The sequence below is a fragment of the Pteropus medius genome, unplaced genomic scaffold (genome assembly GCF_902729225.1).
Source record: "Pteropus medius unplaced genomic scaffold, Ma_sr-lr_union100, whole genome shotgun sequence".
NCBI lineage: Eukaryota > Metazoa > Chordata > Mammalia > Chiroptera > Pteropodidae > Pteropus > Pteropus medius.
The window spans coordinates 13,287,322-13,303,777 of NW_024352786.1; the positions used below are offsets into that span (position 1 = coordinate 13,287,322).

Sequence of the window (16,456 nt, forward strand, 5' to 3'; positions counted from 1 at the left end):
GATTTGAATTACCTCTTAATTTCTGTGTTTATATGTAAGTCTTCAAGTATTTAAAGAATATATATCTTCTAGAGGAAATTATTTACGATTTCAGACAAGCTGAGAATCTTGTTCCAGACTAATTGAGGTTCCTAACTCATGTCTGTTATTCATGACAGGAGAAAAGTTAAAATCCTGCTTTGGTTTTGTATGCATTAGAGACTAGTAAAAAGGACCCAAGAAATTGAGTTTTATATGTTCACAGCAATTATTTCTAATTCAAGCCACTAATACATATACAATCAGGCTCTTCTTAGGTACTGCAAGTCTATCTCTTCATGTGGATAAAGTTTCACCACTGAAGTTTTTGTCTCCTAATTTGAGATACATTTACTGACTTATTTTTCATAGAAGGCCATCTGCATCTATATTCTTGCACGTTCCTATCTTTCAGCTAATCTTTCTGAAGCCTGGTTTAGTTCTTCATCATTTTAAAAACTTTTCTCTAGCCTTGAACTTTAATGCTAAATTTAAAAGAGCTGTTTTCTGTTTATGAAAATAGTTTAGATACATCTAATTAGATCCCAAATGCCCCTATGCCTGCCTCTGGGGCTGCAGCTCTAAAGTGATGCTAATGATATCATGAATATATGATATGATATATGTGAGATAACATAAATGCATATTATTTATGATAATAATTGCTAATTTGCATGATCACTTACAAGATAAGAATATATTTCTAAGTAATTTATTAATAATCAGCAACAAAAGAAACACTGCTATTATCCCCATTGTATGCAGTGTGCAAAAATGAAGATAAAAACTACACAGACAAGGTAAAATAATAAAGATTAGCAGTATATGGTGTTCCAGATAAAGGGAAGGTATAAAATTTGAGAATGTAGCACATCTGATGATTAGAAGGAAGGTCCTCTGCTAAAGGAATAGATCATAATTAGAATACCATGCATATGGTAATAACATAGAAACCATGTTATTAGAAACTGAATACTCTGATTGTTTGATTATGGCTATTGTCCAGTTGCTAGAATTGAGGGACTAGAGAAAAACAAAAATTCAATGGTTTTGAAAACTTTGAGTCCACAAATAGAGACCAGAGTCAAACAGTTGGAGGTTAAGTTGCCTTAAGTGAGAAAACTGAAGGGATGTAAAGGTAATTAAAGAGATTATTTATTTCTTGAAATAAACTATTTTTGTGAAAAATTCTATATAAATCTATACTATATACATTTGGATAAACATAAAATTAAATTTAAATGTTTAAATATCAATCCTAATATTTTGCCTGGATGCACAAAAGACTTAAATGATTTTAGTTAGTTAAAACTTAAATCTGTTTATCAGTGTAAATTAAAATCCTTTTACCAATGAAGAAAAATTAAAGTGTGTAATGTACATGCCTAAGTGTAAGATGACAAAACACCTGTGCTCAAAGTCATGATTAAATAGAATAAATGGCTAAAATATCTTGTTAGGTAAAATGAAAAATATAAGTAAATAAATCTGTATTGCAGCGTGAATCTTATTTATGGATTATTAAACAATCTATATTTTAGTCATTAAACAATGAACACAATGAAAATAATTGAGTAAACTTTCTCTTAAACCTCATTGGAAATTAATCAATTTTGAAAATTGTGGGGAGAATGGATAGTAAGTAGACTTAATGTCTAGAGTCCCATAAAAAGTCATGCATTTATATAATATATTTATATAAAATGGTTACTATGTAGAAACTTTCTTAAATCATGAAATTTTAAATTATGCTCCATATTGAATTATATTTATAAATATAGAAGCATAGGCCAGGTAAGATAGAACTATTTTTTTCAGAGAACAGACTAATTTGAAGTATATTAAAATATATTAACTATATGTATTTCTAATATACATGCTATATATAATGTTCTAGGATATTCAGTGTAAATTATGCTATATTTTATTGTATCAATTTTTAGAAGATATGATTTTTGAATCTGAAATTGTTATTTGAACTGCTATAAGGCATTGGCTTTCAGGTAATGACAGTAAATTATGTTGGTATTGTGATTATTCTTTTATGCTCTAGTTTACAATATCTTTAAAATGTTGTACATATAATAGGTCAATAAATATATATTGTATGAATGAATGAGTGGCTTTATGAAGTATCAAAGATGATTTCTCTATGTACAGTACACTTCCTCCTTATCACTAGTGATAGAATTTCTGTTCATTTTTTAAGAACCATGTTAACTGGTAATTTCTCTGTGAAAACTTTTCTCATCCTTCATATACTGCTTCACTTTTTACAAGCTCCATAACACTTCGTAGCTTTCTGGCATCACTCGTATATCTCTGCTTCATATTTTTCAGTCTAATCTATCCTAGCATTCCCCTCAAAAAATCCTGACTTACTCAGGTAAATGCTCACGAAGAACATTAAAAAATAATAATAACACCCCTAAAGTATCCATTTATAAACCTCAACTGACACACTGCTCTTAATTCTTGCATCTCCTTTTTAACAATATTCTTCTTTATCTCTGTATTTCTGTTCTTATTGCAGTATGAGTGTTCCCATCTTTATATTGAATATTCGAGAAGCATTTCTCCTGGTTTGACACACTCAATTGACTTCGTGGCACAGACTTTGAGATGTGTTCTTAAATTTCACAATCCTCAGCAGTGGGTCAGATGCACTTCTGAGCACCCACTCTCATTCTGAATTTACTTAGTCCTTTGGATCTAATAAATGGACACTCTGTCTGCTTATCTTTTCTTATTTGTGCACTTGCCTTGGATCCTAAATTATTTCTACTCTCAGCTCTGTCATGTAAACTGGTAACTCCAATTTACTATTTCAGATCCTTCCTCAGGAAAACAGTGAACAATAACCATCACATCAATAAGAGGATCTATCTATTTTGAGTGTATCTGGCAGCATTAAGTTCTCTGTAAATGTTTGCTATTATTAATATTTTTAAATGAACTGAAGCACTCACATACCTTAAAGAAAGCCTCTAGCATCACATTCAAAAGGGATACCTATTATTTCTAAAAGACTTTGAAAATAACCAGTTATGTGCTTAGTAACTCCATCAAACTATATCCATCTCACAGCAATTTTTCTAAAAAGTTGCGTTTATGTTCCATATTTGCAGTTTACATTTTCCCTTTCTATCCTAATTGCTGGTGGCCATCTTTATGCATAAGCCTATAGTCAATGCCTTGCATTCATTCTTTTTAATAAGCTATATTTTAGAGTAAATTTAGGTTCATAGCAATATTGAACAGAAGAAACAGAGATTTCCCATATACCCTCTACTCCCATGCATGTGTAGTCTCTTCCATTACCAAAATCCCCTGTCAGAATGGTACATTTGTTAATATTGATGACCATACATTGACATATCATTATTACCCTAAGTACATAGTTTACATGACAGTTCACTCTTGGTGTTTTAGAGTCTATGGGTTTGAACAAGTGTATGACATATTAACCATCATAGTGTAACACAGAATATAAAAACTCACTCTTCAACTAGTAACATTTGAAAGGATTACCATCCCATCTTTCCCTTTAGAAACACTATATTACTGACATTCACTTCTTCAATTTTCACCGAAATTCTGCCTCCATTTTCTGTTCTTTGTATTTATCACTAATAGTATCTTCAAATTACCATTTCCAGAAAGTACTATCGATTTCTACTAAAAAAGCATCCATCAAAATGCAGTCCACCCATGTCTTCCCCAACTCATGTCATCACTATCTATCCAGCTGTATAGCTAAAAACCTGGCATCATTTTTGATTCCCCTAGATCCTCTATATCTTCTCTAATTTCAAGACATGCCTCTAATCTGACTTGTCCTTACTGTTAATATTTGACATATTCTGGCCCCACCTAACATACAAATGCATCTCCCTCTGAACTAACTGTAGTATTGTATATTTTGCAGTAACCCTCGATTTTTGTTTATTTTTGAATACTCCAAGAATTTCTATTTTCTTCTCTGGTAATTCACATTTGATTTTTTTTTTCTTTCTTTCTTTTAGAAATGTTCTATATACAAAATTAAATGACTTTGTTTCTTACACGCAGGTCTCAAATCAAATGTCTTCTCAGATAAAATACTTTTAGACTACCTAACTACTATAGCTCTACAGCCACTGTCAGCCATGTTACATGTTATCTTCTTAATTTTCAAATCAGAATATTATGTTATTTTCTCTCTTTTCAAATATTTCTTATTTATTTGTTATTTGGGATATAAGATCATTGAGATGCAAGATCATCTCTCCTTTTCACCTTTTTATTCACTATCCCAGGAACAGTGCCTGATACATAATAGCTGTTTGGTAAATATTTGTTGACTGACAAAACAGTGAACAATGGTGGAAATGTTTGAGATTAAACAACTTCCTTCTTAAAACCACTTAATTTTAAATCAGTATTTATTTTAAAAACACTTAGCAATAACAGTTTATTACCTTAGAGAATAATGAGATAAACATATATCTAAAAAAAAAAAAATGAACTTCTTAAATATCAAAATCCAGTCCCTGCCCCAAAAGGTGCTGAATAAACGTTAGATTTGTTTTTTTGCCTCAGATGTTGTTTACTTCCCCATGTATCCACCCACAAGCTGGATTGCTTCTCTTTTTACCTCCTACTAGACTTCACATTTTCAAATCAGTTCATTTTTTTCTTTCCCTTTAAATTTTTTCTCTTCTTTGACTTCCTTCTGTCTACATTTTCAAAAGTCCCTCATGCTAAAAACAGAATGATAATCTACCTTTTGCATACATCATCTGTTCTTCTTCCTGTTCTTCACTAAGCTTCTTGAAAGAAGAAACTATAATATTTACATTTTCATCATTTATAATCAGTCCTCACTTAATACCACCTGTCTGCTTAAATCTCAGTCACTTCTTTGTCAAACCAAATTGTTTACTGTGGCCATCCAACCTCTAACTTTTAAGTAATTAATACCATTGGCTCCTCTCTTGCCACATACATCCTGTATCCCAAATGAGGTTTAAATTTCTGTCTTCCCTTGGTTTCCTTCTTTTCCTATTACCTCTTTTTGTCTCCAAATCAGCAAACTTCATAGCTCATCTTTGCCCATATATTGTGGAGACCCCCTGATATATTTATTTCTTATTCTTTTCTTTGTTCATATGACATATATTTTTATAGATAAAACTAATGTCCACAGTCCTAAACTCTCAGCCTTAAATTTTTGTTTCCCATCTCACTAAGATACTACATATGCAAATTCCAAAAACTCAAGAAGATATCTCTTCTAGGATGAATAAAGATCAGATTAAACATGCTCAATTTTTCTTTGGTTCTGCTCTTTTTTTAATATATCTATTACTTTTTAAAATATTTTTAAAAAAGACTTCAGTATTCACTTTCTCAGGAAAAACATCTATATTCAATAAAATTTTATTATAATATCTAATTGAAAATCATATGTGATTTAAGCATTAATCACAACCATGACTGTGAAGGCTGTAAGAAATTTGCAGATACTGAAGATTTCATTTCAACCCCAATTAGTTTCCAACTTCATGGCTTGCCATAAGCCACCAGGGAGTGAGTTTGCTGAGGTGGAACGCGCCTAATTATTTCTGCTATATCTTTGGTATCCACTAAATTTTGCCACAATGAAGTCAGTGAAGTCTACACAATTTAAACATTTTAGAATAATAGCCTAAGATAATATCATTAGAATCTTTTAATGATTTGGATCAGAAAAAATGAGACATGGCTTATCGTTACACCAAGATGATATCCAAGTTGATATCATGTTAGAGTTTTAAAAGTGTTTCCATGATAATATATTTCAGGTCTGAATTGTTAATGCAATCAAGGTCTCAAAATATTCTCTTGTATTCTGAATGATAATCAGAAATCTACCTGATTTTAAGTTACTGTCTTTAACATGTAATACGTGAAAAAAAATTTCCATCTGTAGTATGGGCTACAGTTCATTAGTGTATTACAAAAAACATATTAATGGGTTGATTTATAATGGATGACTGTGGATAAGAGAAAAGAACCCTGTATAACTATTGCCACACACTTTGACCTTTTCCAGTATTCCATGATGTACCTGATATTTTCCTGCAGAAATGAACCACATTTGCTTTTGATTATAGTAAAAATTTTATTGGACTCATGTTAAAAATCAGTCACATACCAAGGAAAAGAAAAGAGGTTTTTAGAAATAGAGTTCATTTCTTCACATGATTGACATGGTAATGAAACTTCAGTGGTAATGTTTTGGGCTATTTTGTTATGTGTGTTCAATAAGCTCTGGTCTCCTTTACCTTTCTTTAAGATGTTTTTTACACTTAACAATGTTGGGGCAAAAAGGTGGTTTTGTGTTTATTCAAAAGTAAATGACACAGTTTTCATTATATGTTGAGCATTAAAGATATGTTTCAGAATATTTATGTGCAAGAATCAGGCTATCAATAATTGACCTATGTCTTCCTTAAGGGAAGACTTCTTTCAAAAAGGTATGTAATTATTTATTCACTTATCACTTTTTATTATTAACTGGGGATGCTCATTGATTTTGCCCGTAGGTAAATATACACAAAGAAACTCAGCTTTAATCATTTTTCTACCTGGTTGATCCTTTTATGTCATTCAGGCAAAAGACTGAATAGATAGGCTAACTTTATACTTTGATTCATAGATCAAGGCTCACACTCTGGTATCTCTGGAAAGCAATTTCAGAGCTATGACGTCATTGAGTAGAAACAACTCTGCCTCCCTATAATACACCCTTAAAAGTTGGTGGTTGTTGTTTTTTAAAGTTGGTTGTTGTTTTTTAGCAGTAAAAGCATTCTCAGTACTATCAGAAGAATTTAATTTTGAGATGATAGCTATTTAGTGGATGCAGGAGATCAGGAGAGGATGGTATTACTAAATAATAATGATGATAATATAGTAAAACTGTTACTATGTGCTAAATACTGTTTTAAGTTTTTTTTCAATTTTGAATTTAGTCTTCACGGCACTCTTATGAAGCACTATTATCCTCATCTTACAAATAAGGAAACTGAGGCACAGAAAGACCATGCAACTTTCCCAGAATTACTCCACTAATAAGTAAAAAGCCTGGGATTGGCAAGCTGTCTCCAGAACTTACAATAATCAACAGCAACTTCCAATGTCAAATGTCCATGCGGGTGTGGAACTTAGAGACAGTGCCTAAAACTCAGTCTGTTTACTTCCCATGCTTGATTACTGGGTTCTACCATTGATTTTACTGCCTCCCTTTGGACCCAGTAAAGAGGCATTCTAACATCTTAAATTTGCATTAAATTTTGTTTTTTTTCACCTTTCCCTGATAGAGAAAATTATATGTATTTCATCAGGGATTATTTAATAAACTATTGCCTTGGTTATGTCCATATTACAATGTAAATTTCATAAATTAACTTAAGAAAATGATACTTATGTTTAACTATCAATTTAACAATAGTTTTTCCTCAGTATTCTCATGAAGTCTCATAAGAGTTCAGAAATGTTAAAAATTTGAAAGCACACTTTAATTTTCTAATATATACAGGATGTATTTGAGAACTTTAGTTTCATTGGACTTAAAATTAAGATTAGATCTTCATTTTCAAATTTGAGAGGGTTAAGTTTGTTTCTGATTTAGAAACAGGAAATTTAATGATATTTATACTTACTATATGTTAATTATACTTTAAATTGCAATGTATATGTTAGTTTTAGCATGTAAGGGCTGAATAAATCAACAAACAGTGTATATGTAAAATTTATAAACTTTAAATTTACACTAGTACATTTACTGGCCAAATCAACCAGCCTGAAAATTTTAATCCTTATTACTCCTCTTCATCCTTAAAGTTGTAACTAGCATTTTTCTTCATACTTTGTCTTTCTTCAAACCTCATAGGGAATTGGATAAAATGAAGATAATGAATCAGCATCAACAATAATATTAGTTATCTTATTGGAGCACCAAAATTAGAGACACTGAAGTATTTCTTGAATCTTCATAATTCCCATTGTGAGTGACATTATCAACCTAATGTAATAGAATCAGAAAGACCTCAGAGAAATTCAGTAATTGCTTCAAATCTTAGAGACAAAAATGAGCAAAGAAGGAATTTAAATACTGGCTCTATCACTAAACATTATATGTCCTTTCTATAACACCATGTTAATAGTTATGCCTAAAGTTTATAATCAAATTGAATATAAAGGCTGATTGTTACTTACTATGAGTCTTACATTGAATGTTGGGCAAATATCCAGTCAATGGAAATGTCTAGATTTTTGCCCCATTTCTTAAAAATGTTTTTCTTTTAAGTTTAGGCATACACTTACTTTTGGTCAAATTTTGAAGCAATTTGAATTTGGAAAAGTAACAAAAAAATATTTGGACACTGATGCAAAATGCTTAAGAAAGAAAAATCTATCAAATTATTAATTAACAACAAAAGTACACATGTTAATAATGGAATATGGAATTTATTTTCTCTATTAGGGAAACATGATTCCTTTTCTGACAAGTATACATTAGCTAAAGCATTTCAATTACAAATATGAAGTTAAAAGCCTATTACATGTGGGTAATTATGTATATTACACAAAGAATTTGATATTCATGTTTCTCTCTGCACTGAGTAATAAAATTATAGAACTTAGAGAATCTAAAACAAGTACAGTATATTAAATAAAATATACTCAGTGCAATTAGATGGCATACAACCAATTTAAAAGATCAAAATTCACTTCAACAACATGAAAAAACATTTTAAGAAGGTAAGTTCTTTGACCTGGGAGAGAGATTGTTTTCCCCTTTGTTTCAACAGCTTGCCTCCTTCAAGGCCTTTGATAACCAGAGGCTGAGTTTTAGTAATTTACTATTAATTAAAGGAATACATTGCATGAGACAGGAAATTTCTTAAAGAACCTTGTAACTTTTAAAGTGTACAAATAAAACTAGCTTGGTTTGTGTTTTTCCTCTCCAACTCCCTGAAAATCCAATGTTTCTGCATATATGAAGAGATGTTAAAAGTTATCTTTCTCCTCATGCTCTCTCCCAGGAGAGGAAAGAATTTGTCAAGCCACAGTTTTAAAGGCTCTAAATGATCATCGAAATCTTGCTAACCACTGTAAAAAGTAGCTCCTACCAAAAAAAATATATAAATAAAAATGTGACTGTTCTTAATCCCAGAGTGCTCAACAGATTCTTGTGGTAGAATCTTATGAATCTGATTCATTTAGGGCAGGACCATGGATAAGCTGATGTTCAATCAATATAATATGATTTTTATTTGCTGCTTTTACAAATTTTTTAGTCATTCTGGAAAATGCTGTTCTTTGTTTGTTTTTCACGCCAAATTTCCACACTCTCACATTCTCTATAGACGTTATAGAGAGCTAAACCTAAATTAATGATTTTACATTTTTTTAATGTGTTATTTAGGCTATAATTGGTACAATACCAATAAAGTTTTAAAATATGTAGATAATTTCCTATATACTAAGATATCACATTTATTTTAGTTCTGACTTTGCTCCTTTGTAAACGTTTGCCTTTAATCCAAAATTTTGCCTTGCTTCTAGTTTTCAATCTTTCTAATACTTTAGGTCATTAATTAATTAATTAAAAATATCTTTTCCAGACAGAGATGTTTTATCAGATTACCAATTTATACATTAATTAATATTGTTTCCTTTTGATAGATACATTTTTTATAGAATTATCCAGGTGATGAAATAAAATGTTCTCAAGTGTAATGACTCTAGCTTAAACTTTGCATGCAGCCTATACATGTGAAAAGAATAAAAACGTCAACAAAAGATTCAGAGTTTCACCAAAAAAGATTCAAAGTTTTCTAAGTCTTCTTTGGATTATGACATCATTGAGAAAGTCTCTAAATATATGCTAATTGGGATACCTGATAGTTAAACTTGAACAATCCCATTGAGATATATCATAATCTGTTGTTAAAATCCCAAAGCTAATCACTTTATTAAATATAAACTGAACATATGTGTGTATAAGAAACCTATACATACAAACATATACAAGTAAAAATAATGACCATAGAAACACAATTTATTTAGAGAAAAAAATAGATTTAGGAATTCCTTTTTCATATATATCTTGGTAAACACTTATTCATCTCTTTTTATGCTACAGATTTCATGTTATATGTACATGAGCATCTGCAGCTACTGACTGAGACTTCATGCCTTGTGACTATGTGGTCGTGATGTCCATTGACATCCTCTTATGGAGGTTAACCAATCAGTTGAATGTCAGACCATACCAATTATCAGCCCTAAGAATAAGTATAATGACATAGTAGCACATAGCCTTTTCATCACAAGTGACAGAATAATTTGAATTGTTTTGAGGTACACTTTATTTTTTTTAAATATTCTGCACATTTTTTAAAAACGAAGTTGCCAGTATAATCCCTCTGGTGCTTCCTTTGGCAACAGACCAAGAAACAACTTTAAGTGCTGAAATGCTGAGAGATGTTGACAGGGTCACTTCAAAGAAGCTCAAGGGATTGAAAAATATGGTAAATTTTTTTTTTCTTCTAGGTTATGAAAACATGTTAAAAATAATACTGACCTATTTTTTAATGTTTATTTTGTAGATAGAACACAACAACACGAAGTAAAGAGAATCTAAATAACTCCACATTCTCGCTGCATGATGCAGAGTAGGCTGAAGCATTATTTTCCAGGACTTTTGTAAGACTGTCTTAATAGGAAAACCAACTTGTAAGGAAATGTTTTCTTAAGCACATCCTGCATTTATCTTACGATTATTCAGTGGCTGCTTCACAAATCAGAGACATTGTTTGGATTCTGAAAATAAGACAATATAAACATGTTTCCTACTTTCTTAGAACTTATAGAACTAGTAGAGAGGCATATTAAAAAAATAAGTGTGAGCCACAAATGTAATTACAAATTGTGGAAAGCGGAACTGAGGAAACACTGCAGGGAAAGAATATTGAGTGGCATATTGGTTAAACGAGATGAGTTGAAAAACTCTTTCTGAGAAACGAAAGTTAGGCTGAGACTTTACAAACTAAAAAGATGAGCCAAAGTAAACGTGGGTGAGTGTTTATGGAGTGTGGATGCTGTGTATTTGAGTAGAAAGAACAGCTTATTTGAACCTAAAGCAGGATATTCGTGTCACGTTTAAGCAACTAAACGTAAGCCAACATGTATGCAAAGTAAAGTAAATAAGAATGGCAATGTTATTATTTTTATATTAAGCAGCCAATTATTTTTAACCATTTTTTAACAATATAGTATATTTTTTAATATATTTACCATCTTCAGTGCACTTTATTTTCTTGTGTAGATTCAGATTTATAACTGGAATCATGTTCCTTTTTTTTGAAGGACTTCCTTTAACAATAGTACAGAAGCTGGAAGAAGAAAAGTGGAAATACAGTGCAATTCAGATTGTTACATTATACATGAAGCAGAATAATATTACTAAAAGGAAGAAGGTGATAAGTGAAAGATGAATTCTATAAAGCCTAAGACAATAATAAATTTATAACACAGATATGTATAACCAATAATCAAAAAGATGCAATGGAATCATAAAAATTACTCAGTTAATTTAAGAGAATATATAATGAGAGAGATGGAATATAAGGTAATTAAATAAGAAGACAAGTAATGCAGGATATTAGACTTATTAATAGTTTGGATTTTATTGTGAGAATGGAAGGTCTTGAACTGTTTTCAGCACAGAGGTAATAAAGTATGACTTACTGTACCACAAAAATACAGACAGAAAGAAAAGAAAAAGCATTTGCTGGCTGCCTGAACAAATACAAAGTCTTGGTGTCTGCCCAGGGACTGGATATTTAGAAGAGGCACTTGGAATTTGGGAAATGTGTTAGCTGGCTAGTTATAATAAATAGACTAAGGTAAAACGTCTCCACTAACAACTCGGCTAACATAATAAATGTAACAGGTCCTTGCTGTGTCTGCACATTTTCTATCTAAATTAAAGAATAATTTGATTCAGAGTATTCTCAAACTAGCAGAGCTGCTCCGGGCATTTACAGATTCTCTCTTACAGATTTGAGCCACGAACATTTACTTTCCACACAAATTCTCATGAAATTCTTTCCATGTCTATTAGATACCTGGCTCTGAAGACCTTCTCTCCTCCCCCACCCCACTCCCACTAACCCCATTAAAGGAATCAACTCTTTTAGTATGCATAATATCTTAGTTTTAACTAATGGAAAATGAAGTGACAGAAAAACTTTAGTAAACCATTGTCTCAAAGGGACTTTCAACATCTATCCTAAATTTAAATTTAATCACAGTTTTCAAACTTTCTTTTCAGGCCATAATAAAGAAATAAGGACTGTATTTAATAATCTCTTATAGTTATTTTTAAATACTCCTCTTAACAAGAAGAGACACAACAGGTTATGTGTTATCGAAGTTCCTTAGCAAGCTAGAAGAATTTTCATTACAAATATTTCACTTTTTGCAACATCTTTGTTATTTGGCAATAATAAATGCTATATTTTTCTATATTATGGCACTTATTAAATGTCAAGTAGTCTCTTGTTTAGGTATAAGGCAATAAAATTTTTTCAGTCTGCCAAGAAATAATTTATACAGTAATATTTATATGGTAATCACTCAATAAATGAGGAATAAATGAGTTAGTGAATGAATAATTCTGTCCATAACTAAGAGGGGTATAAAATGTAGAAATATGATCTGTGATTTAATGCTGTATTCTAGAATACTGAAAAAATCACATATTGAATTTGATAATGGAAATATATAAGCATAAAAATCGAAAACAAAGTCGAATTGATTTTAATGTCACTCTACTTGGAAATAGAAATTATGTAAATGAAATAATTAGTAAATATATTATTAAACACAATGAAAAGGAGGTTTATAGAGGTGTTATCATAAAGCTACAATATCCAGCACACTAACAAATACTATTATATAAAGTCAAAATAAGGTACTTTAAAGTACCAAATAAATACCTTAAAATGATCTTCTATCTACCCTGTAAGAAAAGGTTTGTAGACTTACATTTAGAATGATATTAAATTAGATCTTAAATTAGCGAAAATATTCCCATTTGTGGAAATCCATATACAAGGACATTAATAATAGTAATTTATATAGTGACAGTACTAAAAATGATTTATTTTTTTTTTAAATCACAGGAAAATATAATCAAAATTTAGTAAAATATGTGTTTATTTCTTTTAAAATTTTACATTTTCTGTTAGCCTGTGAGACATTATTTTCTGAAAACCTCCATCATTTGCTGCAAATTGCCTAAAACACAAACCCAACTAATTTTTGGCTTTGGTTAGTAAAACTGCAATAGCTAATGAAATGCTAATCCCACAGCTTTCATCAGGCCAATTTCCATGTAACTCCCAGATCTGAAAAATTGGCATAGTAATGCCGCACCATAGGGAAAAATTATATAATGAAGATTAAAGAACGGTCATTCTAACTGTTCCATTTTGGACTTAATCTCTTTACATAACACTTTTTAAAAAAAAAATTTACAAAGATGCTTATTTATTTACCAAACAATCATTCAGCAGCTATTATGTGTTGGTCATTATCCTGGGGCAAGGTCACAAAAACAGTCTTTGACCTCAAGTACCATACATTGTAATAAGAAAAGAGAACAAGAAAAAGCAAACGAGTTCAATTTATCTATCATTTATCTATCCATCTATTTATCCGTTCATCTATCCATCTCTCTCATCATGTGGTGACACATAATATGGAGGAAAATAAACCTTACAGAAAAATAATTTATTCTTTGGATGTGTATGGGCAAAACATGTGTGCCCTCTTAGACATCATTCCTTTTTCTTTTTCTTTTTCTTAGTCAACACCTTTTCTGATGTAGGTGGTCACCTCTACTTTTAGGCAATTCCCTCAACTTTTGAGCTTGCTGAAATAACCCACCATGTGATAAAAGATCAGAATTTCTGAGACCACTAAGGGATCAAATGATGATACTCAAAAGAATGAATGAGACAACTATCTATGAGAGTGAGAACTGACTAGCTTTGAAGATAATCTCTCCTCCTTTCTCTCTCTTAAAATGAATTAGTAGCCAATGGATGGTCATGGGGATGGGGAGCACAGCATAGGGAATGCAGTTAGCATTAATATGTTGGTTAGGTAGATGGTCAGGGGAGGGAGGGAGCAATTGGGGGAATCATTTTATGAACTATATAGATGTCTAACCAATGTACTGTATACTTGAAACTAATTAAAATAAATAAATTTAAAAAAATTAATTTCCTCCTTGCAACCATTTGTGAAAAGCTGGTGCCTTGTAAATATACTTCAGAGCAATTTGTTGATTCTTTTTACTCCTTGCAGTGAATATGGTAAAGAAACCTATCTCATCGGTTTTCTTTTCTTGCTCACTTCATTTCCTGCTATTTCTTACTCAAATTTCTCAAGGCTTAGAGCTCCCAAGCAATGTGTTGGCACTTTAATCATTGCTGCAGGCTCTGCTTTGCAGAATATCCTACTGCAAATATGAATAAGGAACAGCATGATCTAGGAACTTGTTAGAAATTCAGAATCTCTGACCTCAGAACATGCCTACTGAAATAGAATCTGCATTTTTATTTAATCTCCACCTAATGGGGATGCACACAACACTGGTTGGTCCTCAAATTCATATGGAAAACAAACAAACAAACAAACAAGCACAACCACTAGAGCAATAAGTGAATTTAACAAAGTGACAATGTACACGATCAACTCAGAAAAATTAATTTGGTTTCTACACACCAGCAATGAACAATTCAAAAAAAAAAAATGAAGGAAACAATGTAATTTATAGTCACAAAAGGAATAATATACTTAGGAATACATTTAACCAAGATTAAGCAAGAAAATTTGTAAAATGAAAAACTATAAAACATTGCTGAAAGAAATTAAAAAAAAACAATTTTATAGATTGGGGAATTAACAATGTTAAGATGGCAAGACTGGAAAGTAATCTATAAATTCAATGCAAATTTGGGATCCTATCAAATCCCAACAATTTGATCCTCACATTCATATGGAATTGCAAGGGGCTCAAATAGACAAAACAATCTTGAAGAAAAACGTTGGAAAACTCACACTTCTCAAATTTAACACTAAAGTATTTCAAAGATGTAGTATTCAAAACCATATGGTACTGGCATAAAAAAATGGGCATACAGTCTATGGCCATGCCACCCTGAACAAGCCCAGTCCTGTCTGATCTTGAAAACTAAGCAGAGTCAGGCCTGGTTAGTGCTTGGATGGGAGACCACCTAGGAAGACCAGGTGCAGTAGGCGTAAAAAAAATAAAAAAAATAAGAGATTGTAAACTGACAAGGTCTTTGCAATCTATGAGGTCAACTAATGTGACAAGGTCTTTGCAATCTATGAGGTCAACTAATGGTTGCCTTGACTAAAAAAAAAAACTTTTTTAAAAAAATGGACATACAGACAGACTGATGAAATAAAATTTATAATCTAGAAGTAAAACCATATATTTATGGCCAATAGATATTCAACAAGTATGGCGATGACCATTCAATAGGTGAAAGAAAAATCTCTTTAATAAGTGATTCTAGGACAACTAGATAGATAAACACATGCAAAAGAATGAGGTTGAACCCATATCTCAACAATGTATAAAAAAGGTAACTCAAAATGGATCAAAAGCCCAAATATAAGAGTCATGATATTGAATATGGCAATAGATTCTTAGATAATGATAACACAAGCAAAAGAAACAAAAGAAAAATTTAGATAAATTGGACATCGTCAAAATGTAAAAACTTCTGTACATAAAAGGACATTGTCAAGAAAGTGAAAAGAGACCTATGAAATGGGAGAAAATATCTGTAAATTTGTAATTCTGCTGAGTCAAGCATCTAGAATACATAAAAAATTCTTATGATTCAACAACGAAAGACAAATACAATTTTTAAAACTGGAAAAGTACTTGGCTAATTTCTCCAATGAAAATATACCAATGGAGAAAGAACACATGTAAAGATGCTCAACAGTATTAGTATTATGAGAACACAAATCAAAATTACAATGAGATACCACTTCAACTCAGTGGGAATGGAAATGATTTGCCCATTATGAAAAAGAGTTTGATAGGTGTTCAAAAAGTTAAAACACAGGATTATTTTACGATTCAGTAATTTCAGTCTTAAGCATATATCCAAAAAAATTAAAACAGGTACTGAAACAAATACACTTACATGCATATTCATTGCATCATTATTCACAGTAGACGAAGATGAAAGCAATCCAAATGTCCAACACTGAGTAAACGGATAAACCACTATAGTATATGTATTTAGTAGAATATTTTTCAGCCATGAAAAGGAATTAAGTACAATTACATGCT

At 31.1% G+C, this 16,456-nt stretch overlaps 1 pseudogene; it reads left to right on the forward strand.

The window, feature by feature from the left end:
- Positions 1 to 15,265: 15,265 nt before the first annotated feature.
- LOC120591358 (uncharacterized) lies at positions 15,266 to 15,384 on the forward strand (annotated as a pseudogene).
- The last annotated feature ends 1,072 nt before the right edge of the window (positions 15,385 to 16,456 follow it).